Genomic DNA, 9988 nt, shown 5'->3' with positions numbered 1-9988 from the left:
TCGTTGATCTAAATTTAAAAAAAAATATAATATATATTAATTAAAATTAACGATTAAAATAATTAGAATATCGATATTTTTCGGTACACTTAAAATTTTTCTCTAAGTATAATATGAATCTTTTCTAGTGTTGTCCGTCATTGTGTGTAATAAGTATTACTATAATTTAATCTATCTATCTATCTATATATCTATTTTATATCTATCTATCTATAATAAGTAACTAGTGCCTATCTAGGTGATCGACAAGTGTTATGGCCAGCTAAATAACACATGTCTCAACAAGTAAAATTATATTATTAACTAAAAAAATAAAACGTCAACATTGAAAAGTAAATGGGTAAACTAGATATTGTAGTTGCTAAAATAATAGCTCTGAAAAGAATGTGTTTGACAAAAAAAAAATCATTCCCTAAGACAGAGTAATATAAACTTCAAAGCATATTAGATTGCGAAGGAGATTTTGGCTATGAGCAAATTCTTTCTCTTTTTGGGGTTAGAATTCAAATTTCAAACACAAAATTTGAATAAGCATTTCAAATCAGAACTAAGTGAATAAATTTAAATTTAGAGTTTTATATTTCAATTCTTCTATCCTTGATTTTCTGTCTCTCTCTTCGCTTCTTTATTTCTACTTGGGCACTCTCTCTCTCTCTAAAAAGATAAAAGAAGGAGCTCATCAATGATGAAAATAGTAACTGACATAGAAGATAGAGAATGGACATGCTCAGTGCTTTGGGTTAGGAGAACGTTTGTCGAAGAAAAAAGAATATGACGACAGAGGCTTCGAATCTATTTCTGGCAAGTGGCAAAGATGAGAACAATAAATTAGAAGTGGCAGTAGCTGTTGATGCAGCTGTAAGGAGAAAGAATAGTGGCACAGTGAGTGGTGTTACTACCGTCAGAGAAAAAGGAGCAGTTGACAATAAGTTGACAACTTCAGTCAAAAGAATGGAGAGCTCCAAGATCCTGTCGTTGGTGGTGTGGGAGGGGTAAATTTTATTCTTTAAAAGCAGAAATTTATTTTCTTTTTTCTTTTTTTCTTTTTAAAAAAACTAGTATTTTACCCGTAATATTATTACGGGAATATAAATCTTTTAAAATTATGTCAGTTATGGTATTATAGATTATAACACGAAAAATTTATAGCACTAAACTACTTTTATAAAATGGTCGTAAGAGACAAAAGTTCCCGTCGGCTAAGAAGACCAGAGTCTTAAACAAAATTAAATAATAAATTTTTTAGTTATTATTTTCAAATGAAAGAGTTTAAGTTTTTTACTTTATTTTAACATTTGTTATCTAAAATTTAAAAGAATTTAATGTGTATATTTTTATATTTAATTAGGTATTAAATTTGTTGCAGAAACACAGATAATTAATTTTTATACTTGCTATTTAAAAAAAATATTTTTTCTAGATATATAAAAATATAATTAGATATTAATATAAAAAAAATTTATTGATACTTATAAAATTAATTCATTTTTTAAAACAATTGAATTTTGATTCTAACTTCTAATCACAATATTAGTATTTTTTAAAATTATATGTAATAAATATTTAAAAGAAAAGAAGTGAAAATATATATTAAAAAGATAAGCAATAAAAATTTAAAGTTAACTAAAAAATATGAATATAATAATATTTTTATTTAAATTATATTATGTTGTTAATTTTATTTTTTGTAGAATATAAAGGTGGAGAAAAATAGAGAATGAGAGAAAAGAGAGAGATAAAGAAGAAGAATGGGAGAGGGAGTTTGTTAATCTTGGAAGCTAAGAAAATTTTTTTATTTTAATTATAATAAAAATATTGGTGACACATTTTGATTTGTCAAATTACTAATATAAAATATGAATTATAAATTATATATAGAGTGAGAAGGATAGAGAGAAATAGAAAAAAGAGAGAGGTAGATAAGAAAATATAAGAAGGATATTTACTAATTTTGAAGGAAAATGTTTTCTCTAAATTTTAATAAGAGTGTCATGTGACACATTTTAGTTATTAAATTAGTTAGTAATATATAAATAAAAAATCCCGCCAGGAGCCAATGGAATATTTGTACAATATGTATAATGGGCTATTTATTTGGCCCAATATGAGTTAAAAAATGAACATTTAGGGTAAAATACTACTACTTTTTCAAACACAATACACCCATATACTATCCAGAATAACCATCCGGATACCAGGGATAATAAACATCTGATATCCTACTGAATCTGTAACACCCCAGACCACCCGCTAGCACGATATTGTCTGCTTTGGCACACAAGACCTCACGGTTTTGCCTTTGACGATAGAGATGATGGCCAAAACCCCCACACTCACTCGTCAAAACGCGTCAAGTTAGGGAGAGGTATCCACACCCTTATAAGGCATGTTTCGTTCCCCTCCCCAATCGATGTGGGCCTCACAATCCACCCCCTAAGGGAGCCCAGCGCCCTCGCTGGCACATCGATCCGGGCTTCGGCTCTGATACCATATGTAACAGCTCAGACCACCCGCTAGCACGATATTGTCTGCTTTGGCACACAAGGCCTCACGGTTTTGCCTTTGACGATAGAAATGCTAGCCGAAGTCCCCCACACTCACTCGTCAAAATGCGTCATGCTAGGGAGAGGTATCCACACCCTTATAAGGCATGCTTTGTTCCCCTCCCCAACCGATGTGGGCCTTACAATCCACCCCCCTAAAGGAGCCCAGCGCCCTCGCTGGCACATCGATCCGGGTTCCAGCTCTGATACCATCTGTAACAGCCCAGACCACCCGCTAGCACGATATTGTCCACTTTGGCACACAAGCCTCACGGTTTTGCCTTTGACGATAGGGATGCTAGCCGAAGCCCCCCACACTCACTCGTCAAAACGCGTCATGCTAGGGAGAGGTATCCACACCTTTATAAGGCATGCTTCGTTTCCCTCCCCAATTGATGTGGACCTTACAATGGTTGTAAAATCTCCCCCAACGAGATGGTGGGAGGTTAGGATCCCCTCCTTCGTTCCTCCTGGGCATATGACAACGTACCTCCTGGGTAGATGCAATAGTTGTGGTTTCCGCCCCACTTGCTCCAGGTTAGTTAGTATAGAGGCTCCCCATATAGACGCAAAGGTTGTGGTTTCACCCATTTGCTCCGAGTTATGATGAGTTACGTATAAAAGTACAATGATATGATGAGTCAGTAATGAATGATTATGGAATGATTATCCGAGATACGAGCTTCCCTGGGTAAAGTACCATGGCTTGCCACCACGTGCTCTAGGTTGAGACTTGATACTCTATTAACCCTACGTCGTAAAGATGACCGGGCACGTATAAATTCTCGGGAATAGTAGCCCCCATTGAGTAAAGTTATATATATGAATGTATGAATTATGAATGATATAAGAAAAAGTTATGCATAGACTCATGGGGATGCGCGACGGGAGACAGTCCAGGCTTTAGCAAACCGGACTTGTCGGGTTGGCTTGATAACTGACAGATGAGCCTCATTAGCCATATGATAGGCATGCATCATATGCATTTTGTTTGCTTTTTTTGCTATGCATTATTTGGGAATGCCTAATCGAATATATTATGCTAACGGTTATATTTGCTACTTGCACTACTTATTTCCTACCTGCGTTTGCAATTGTCTGTTTGTCTGTCTTTGCAAACTCACCGGAGATGGACGAACAGAGAAAAGGTGGAAAGGTTTAGAGTTGAGATTAAGTTTAAGCTAGGTTTAGTATTCCCTAGATGACCTCCATTTTTATGGTTATATTTAGTACTTTAAGCTTCAAAATCTGAGTGTCGGCATTTTAGGATTGCCTCTGGCATTCTCAGGACCTTATATCTTATGTGTGTGGCACCTTTACCATGTTGAGAACCTCCAATTCTCATTCCATACTATGTTGTGTTTTTCAGATGCAGGTCGAGAGGCACCTCGCTAAACGTCTGGAATTCTCTGCAGCGAAGTGGACATTTTGGGTTTATATTTCTGTTCTGTTTTAGTGTGTGTGTATATATATATATATATATATATATATATATATATATATATATATATATATATATATATTCTCCCTATGTTTTTACTTTTGCACCTCATAGAGGTTTATGGAAAATTAGGGTTGTTTTTATGTATTTTGGGTTATATATATATATATATATATATATATATATATATATATATATATATATATATATATATATATATATATATATATATATATATGTATGTATGTAACTATTTTCTGGCCAGCCTTGCCTTCGCAGGCTGAGTTCGGAGTTTGATATTTTGTATTCATGACCCTCTACTCTTGCTTTCCATATACACAAGTTTATGAACCATTAGTTTTCTTTGTACGCAAGTAGTCTCTTTTCTAAGCGTTGCGCTTTTATACTTTTGCGATTTTTGCTTTACATTTTCTTCAAGGCTCCTCGTATATCATATCCTTCCAATTATGATTAGATATATATTTTATTTTAGAGGTCGTAATACCACACCACCTCTGTCTTACGACTTAAGCGTAAGGCTCTCTGTGGTAGGGTGTTACACAGTATCACCTTAATGAAGAACCAATAAAATTCTGCCATTCATATAATTATGTAGATGAAATAATTAAAAATAATATAAATTTATAGTTGAATTAAAATTAAGTATTGGAAGAACGAGTTTCATTTTTAATTTCAAATAATCATTTATGATAAATAGTTTCATAAATAATTATGTATCATCTTATAGGACCCAAAATAAAATTAAAATTAGAACTAATATTAGAGATATTCTAACATCATTAAAACCTTTAGTAATACTTAACTTTTTTATAGTGGCATAATTGGTAGCTAATTTTTTATATGAAAAAGTATGAGAAGCCAATATATATTTTATACAATGTGTATAATGGGATTAAATTGAAATTAGAATTAAATTAGAGGTAATTAATTAATTTTGAGTAGTTTCCAATTTAAGATTTGAATCAAATCATGATTCCCGTCAGTTATGGAATCAAATTAGGATTACCTTCCTTTCTCAATACGGTATGAACTTCTTATCTCACTCTCTCCTCGAAGCAAAAGCTGGTATAGTGCTGCGACGGTTACCAGCCGCCGTCGTCCGCACAGGCCACCGTAAGTAGGGAGGATGCGCATATTGTGTGAGTCGAGCTCACAGCACTGCAGCCGATTTGTGCCTTTTTTCCGTCGCCGGATGTTCACTTTCTCTGTGAATGTGGATGGTTATTCTTGGGTGCTTAGTTGTAGACAATGATTGCTGGTTATGATTGTTGTTATTTATACACGTTCACATTGGATGTTCGTTTTGTATGATTTTGGATGTTCACTTTCTCAAGTTTCGTAGATGTTTATTCTTCGAGTAATTCAACAAGACCCAGGCAACAAGCTGGCGTTGGGATGACGCGAGCGTAGGGGGTTCGGGGCTGCAACTCACGTCGGCGACGCTGATAGTTGCAGGTCATGGATGTTTGGCCGCGTGAGGAGTGACAAAGGTTCTTCCGGCGAGAGCATTGGCACGAGGAGGCAAAGCCCGACAGTTCCGTTCGACAGAAACAGAGGCTACACGTCGCGCAAAAACAGAGCGGTGGGATGCAGGTTCCTGTGCACATGGCGGGGCGGCGGAGAAATGGAGGTTTTTCTACGGAACAAACAATGGGATTTTTTTGAGGGTAGGGTAACGGTGGGTGATGAAGGGTTAATGTGAAAGAATTTTGGGTAAATTGAGAATAAATATCACAAAACTGAACAGGCAACTAGAAATTAGAGATAATGATGTTTAATTTACATTATTAATATATATTGAACCAAATAAATAGTTCATTATACATATTGTATAGATACTTCATTGTCTCCTTAACGGGATTTTTTTATATTTATGAAAAGTTTAATTAAAGTACAACAAAAATTTTAATTATTTTGGCAATTAATTATTAAAAAATATAAAAATATATAAATAATACGTGATGACTAATTGATAGGATTAGTATTGGGCTAGCCCAATTAGAGAATTATACTATAAATAGGAGTATGATGTAATAATATAGGATATGCATGGTGTAATTAAAAACTCTACTTTCTCTCTTTGGCCCTAATTATAGGATTTCTCTTCTATTCTCTCTGATTATCTCTAATTCTATCTAGTTCTTGATACAAATTCGTATCAAATGGTGCTTTCATTGAACACCATGCCAAATTCCTATGATGACACAATTTGGGAGTAGATTCAAACTAGCTTAGATCACTTGAATTCAAATTATGAAAATGGAACCAAGTTACTTGCAGAAATTCAGGCAACTTGCACCAGAATTTGTGCAACCCTGCAAAATCATCAACGACTCCAACAGCCTCCAATATGCCAGATTCAAGCCAAATCAACCTCAGCTTTTCAACCACTCAACAATGATTCAACAGCTCCAGAAGCAAAAAATTCAAAACTTACGGCTTTGCAATTTCAGAATTCAACATCAGATTATGAGAAGGCAGCATTGGAGAATGCAGCAACCAATTTTCTAGAATTCAACATGACTCCAGTTCACACAGAAGAGGAAGAAGATGCAGAAGAATCAGATTTCAGTTTACGAGTTCGACCACAGCAGCAACAATAAAAATCAACAAAAATTGCAGATTCAACAAGAAATTCAGCACTAAATTCAACAATCGATCACAAATTCAATTACACAAGATTACTGTGCAAATCAACACATTCGGATTATGTAATTGATGCCGAAGATGCAGTGCCACAGTTTCAACAACAACAACAAAATTCATGCCAAACTTCAAAATCCATGGATGCAGAAGAAGAAGAACTCGATGCAAATTCAGATTCAACAAATAATTCAACAAATTTACAGAAGGTATCAACAATTTTAGATCCAGATTTTCAAATCCACATCCAAACAACATTGCATCAGAGATATCTTCTTCCAAAAACAAGTTCAATCGATTTGAGCACAGAAGCAACCAGAATTTCAATTCTGCAAGCAGATTTCCTGATTCAGGGGCCAGCTTACCTGTATGCCGGAACGCAACCTCTAGATACCGATGATCGTCCATGGCAGGGAATAAATCCGTTCGAGGACGAAGAAGCGGCAGATCTGACAACAGGTAGCGGCGCCGAGGACGGCGCCTCCGTGAAGGGGGAGCAGATGCTCGAGACGTCCTGGGTTGACGGAGTGGCAGCAGCGACCAGCACCAGAGATCCTCGAAGGTGTGGCGGAGGGTTCCAGCGCGTGTCTCCGATCTTGGCAAGACCAGCTCCACTCCTTGCCGCGGTCTTCCCTTGGGATCGCAAAGATGCAACGCGAACAGCCGGCGATAGTTCTACGACAGCCAACTGCGTGCTCTATGGCGCTGCGCAGAAGACGTCAGAGCAGAGAGAGGACAGGGTGGTGGTGGTTTGGCTTGATGCTCGCACGGTGGCTATAGTGGCCGGAGAAGAAGGTGGAGGTGGCGGGTTCCGACATTGGGATGGCCGGAAATGGCGACCTACGTGCGCTGTGGAGGGGTGGCCGCGGGATGGACGCAGTGGCGGCGTAGGTGGGTCTCCCGGAAGCAGTGGAACCCAGGGCAGAGAAGGAAGGAGGTGCTGGGAAGGAGAAGGGGTGTGGGGCAAAGGAGTTGGGTCTTCTGAAGCCCACTATGGAAAGAAGATGGATACTCTTTTGGTTTTAGGCCCAATGTGGAAGATTGCAGTCCAATTGAACCAATTTCAGCGTATTGCTTCATATATATTATTTTTGTTTTAGATTGGACTAAATTTTTTTCAATGGGATCCTGCTGGTTAAATTTTTTTTTTTTAACAGTAGCATAGAAAATATTGTTGTAGGAATATTGAATTTTTTTACTTGTAATTAGCTTTTACAATTTTTATTAGAATTTATATTTTTTTCGCAACCTTGAGAACAAGGTTATTTTGAAGAATAGGGTAATGATAGGATTAGTATTGAGCTAACCCAATTAGAGAATTATACTATAAATAGGAGTATGATGTAATAATATAGAATATACATTATGTAATTGAAAACTCTACTTTCTCTCTTTGACCCTAATTTTAGAGATTTCTCTTTTATTCTCTCTGATTATCTCTAATTCTCTCTAGTTCTTGATACAAATTCGTATCACTAATCTAATAAATAATTTTTAATAATCATAGTCTCGTAGAGCACCTTTATTGCGACAATCACTCTAAATATTCAAAACAATTTACTTCTAATTTCTATGAGACAATTATAACTAGTCACTAACAAATGAAATAATATATATATTATTTACAAAATAATTTTCAAGTGATTTTTTTCTAATACAATCTTCCAATAATTCAAAAATGTTATCCGCACTAAAAATTAATTGTTAAATTAGTTATTATATATGTGTATAAATTAAATATATGTGGTGTTTAATTCAATTATTCTCAATGTATATTTTAATTTGTGTATGCTTTATATTTTAACATGTATTATGTATAGATGACTGATTTTTTAAAAGATTTTTAGTGTATATTTCATAATCTCGTACAAATTCTATTCTTTAATAATTTATATTAAACCAATTTTAGTTGATCAACGATAAGTTCATTTATCTATTTAATTAGGTTTTGGAAGTTTGAATCACATTCGTCTGTGTATGTAGTAATTTGTTGGCCAATAGTAAATTATTAAATAGAATTTAGATCTATAATAAATTAGTCTTTAATCTGTCGAATTAAAAAATACCATAAAAAAAAGAAAAATATAATCTATATAGAAACCAACACATGATTATATTGTTTGAAATGACAACTACTCATCATTTTCCTTAATAAACTTACTCTGATTTGAATTTGGGAGTGAAATTTTAAATGCGAATAGAATCGTCTCGCTTATGTTTTTAAAACTAAAAAATAGTAATCTGATCCTATTAATATTTTCTTCTAATTGTTATACACTATACAGTATGTAGTGTATTGTTTCTTTCAATAGTAGATTTGATAGACACTATTATCATATTAAAATTAAATTGAATAGGCCTAATAACTCAATTCAAAAACTAATTCATAAAATAAAGAATATCACACATTTATAAATTATATAGATTTTTTTTAGTAAATAATTATAAAAAGATTTTATTTTTGAAAAATATAAGAATTTTAATGGACCAATCACAACTATGTTAGTGTAAACCTTCTCTTGACCCAATGCATGCTACACCAAAAACATTACTAAGAATCAGAAATTCATTTATGCACCTCTGATCTACCTAAAAAGCTCAACTTTTTTAGAGCGATAGTTTTATGATATAATAATGGAAAAATTTCAAGTGTATTGGAGAACATCAGTATTCCAATTGTTTTAATCGTTGATTTGAATTATAAAAAATATATATAATATATATTAATTAAAATTAACTATTAAAACAACTGGAATATCGATATTTTCGATACACTTAAAACTTTTTCTATAATAATATCGAGACTTAAATGGCCAAAAATTTTAGATAAAATTATAAAACTAATAAAATAACAGAGATTTAGACCAAATAAATTAAATTATTTAATAATTTTTAACTACACACCCATTTAGACACCTTCTGCTTATGATTACACCGTAATCACTCTTTTAGTAATAATCTATTTGTACTATTGGTAACTAATAATGCCACTAATATGTTCACTAATTTTTTTTAAATAATAAATGTGAGGTTAATCATAGATTTAAGTTTTATAATTATAATTAAAATTCTTTACCTTTGAGCGAGTCTAAATAATAGAAATCACACTACTACCATTTTATATATAATACATATACATATTTTTACAAAACACCAAACAACCTTAATTAATTATAGATTATTACACTAAACATCCCTTGCTTGCAATGAGAAATTAAACTTTTCGTTGTGTTGTTTATATTATTTGATTTACAACTTTAGTATAGTAGGGAAGGGACACATACAAACCAAACAAATTAGAAATAATCTTATAATTCTAAAATAATAATAATCATATTAC

This window comes from Arachis hypogaea, chromosome 3 (assembly GCF_003086295.3).
Source record: "Arachis hypogaea cultivar Tifrunner chromosome 3, arahy.Tifrunner.gnm2.J5K5, whole genome shotgun sequence".
NCBI lineage: Eukaryota > Viridiplantae > Streptophyta > Magnoliopsida > Fabales > Fabaceae > Arachis > Arachis hypogaea.
Note: the sequence above shows the minus strand (reverse complement) of the source record.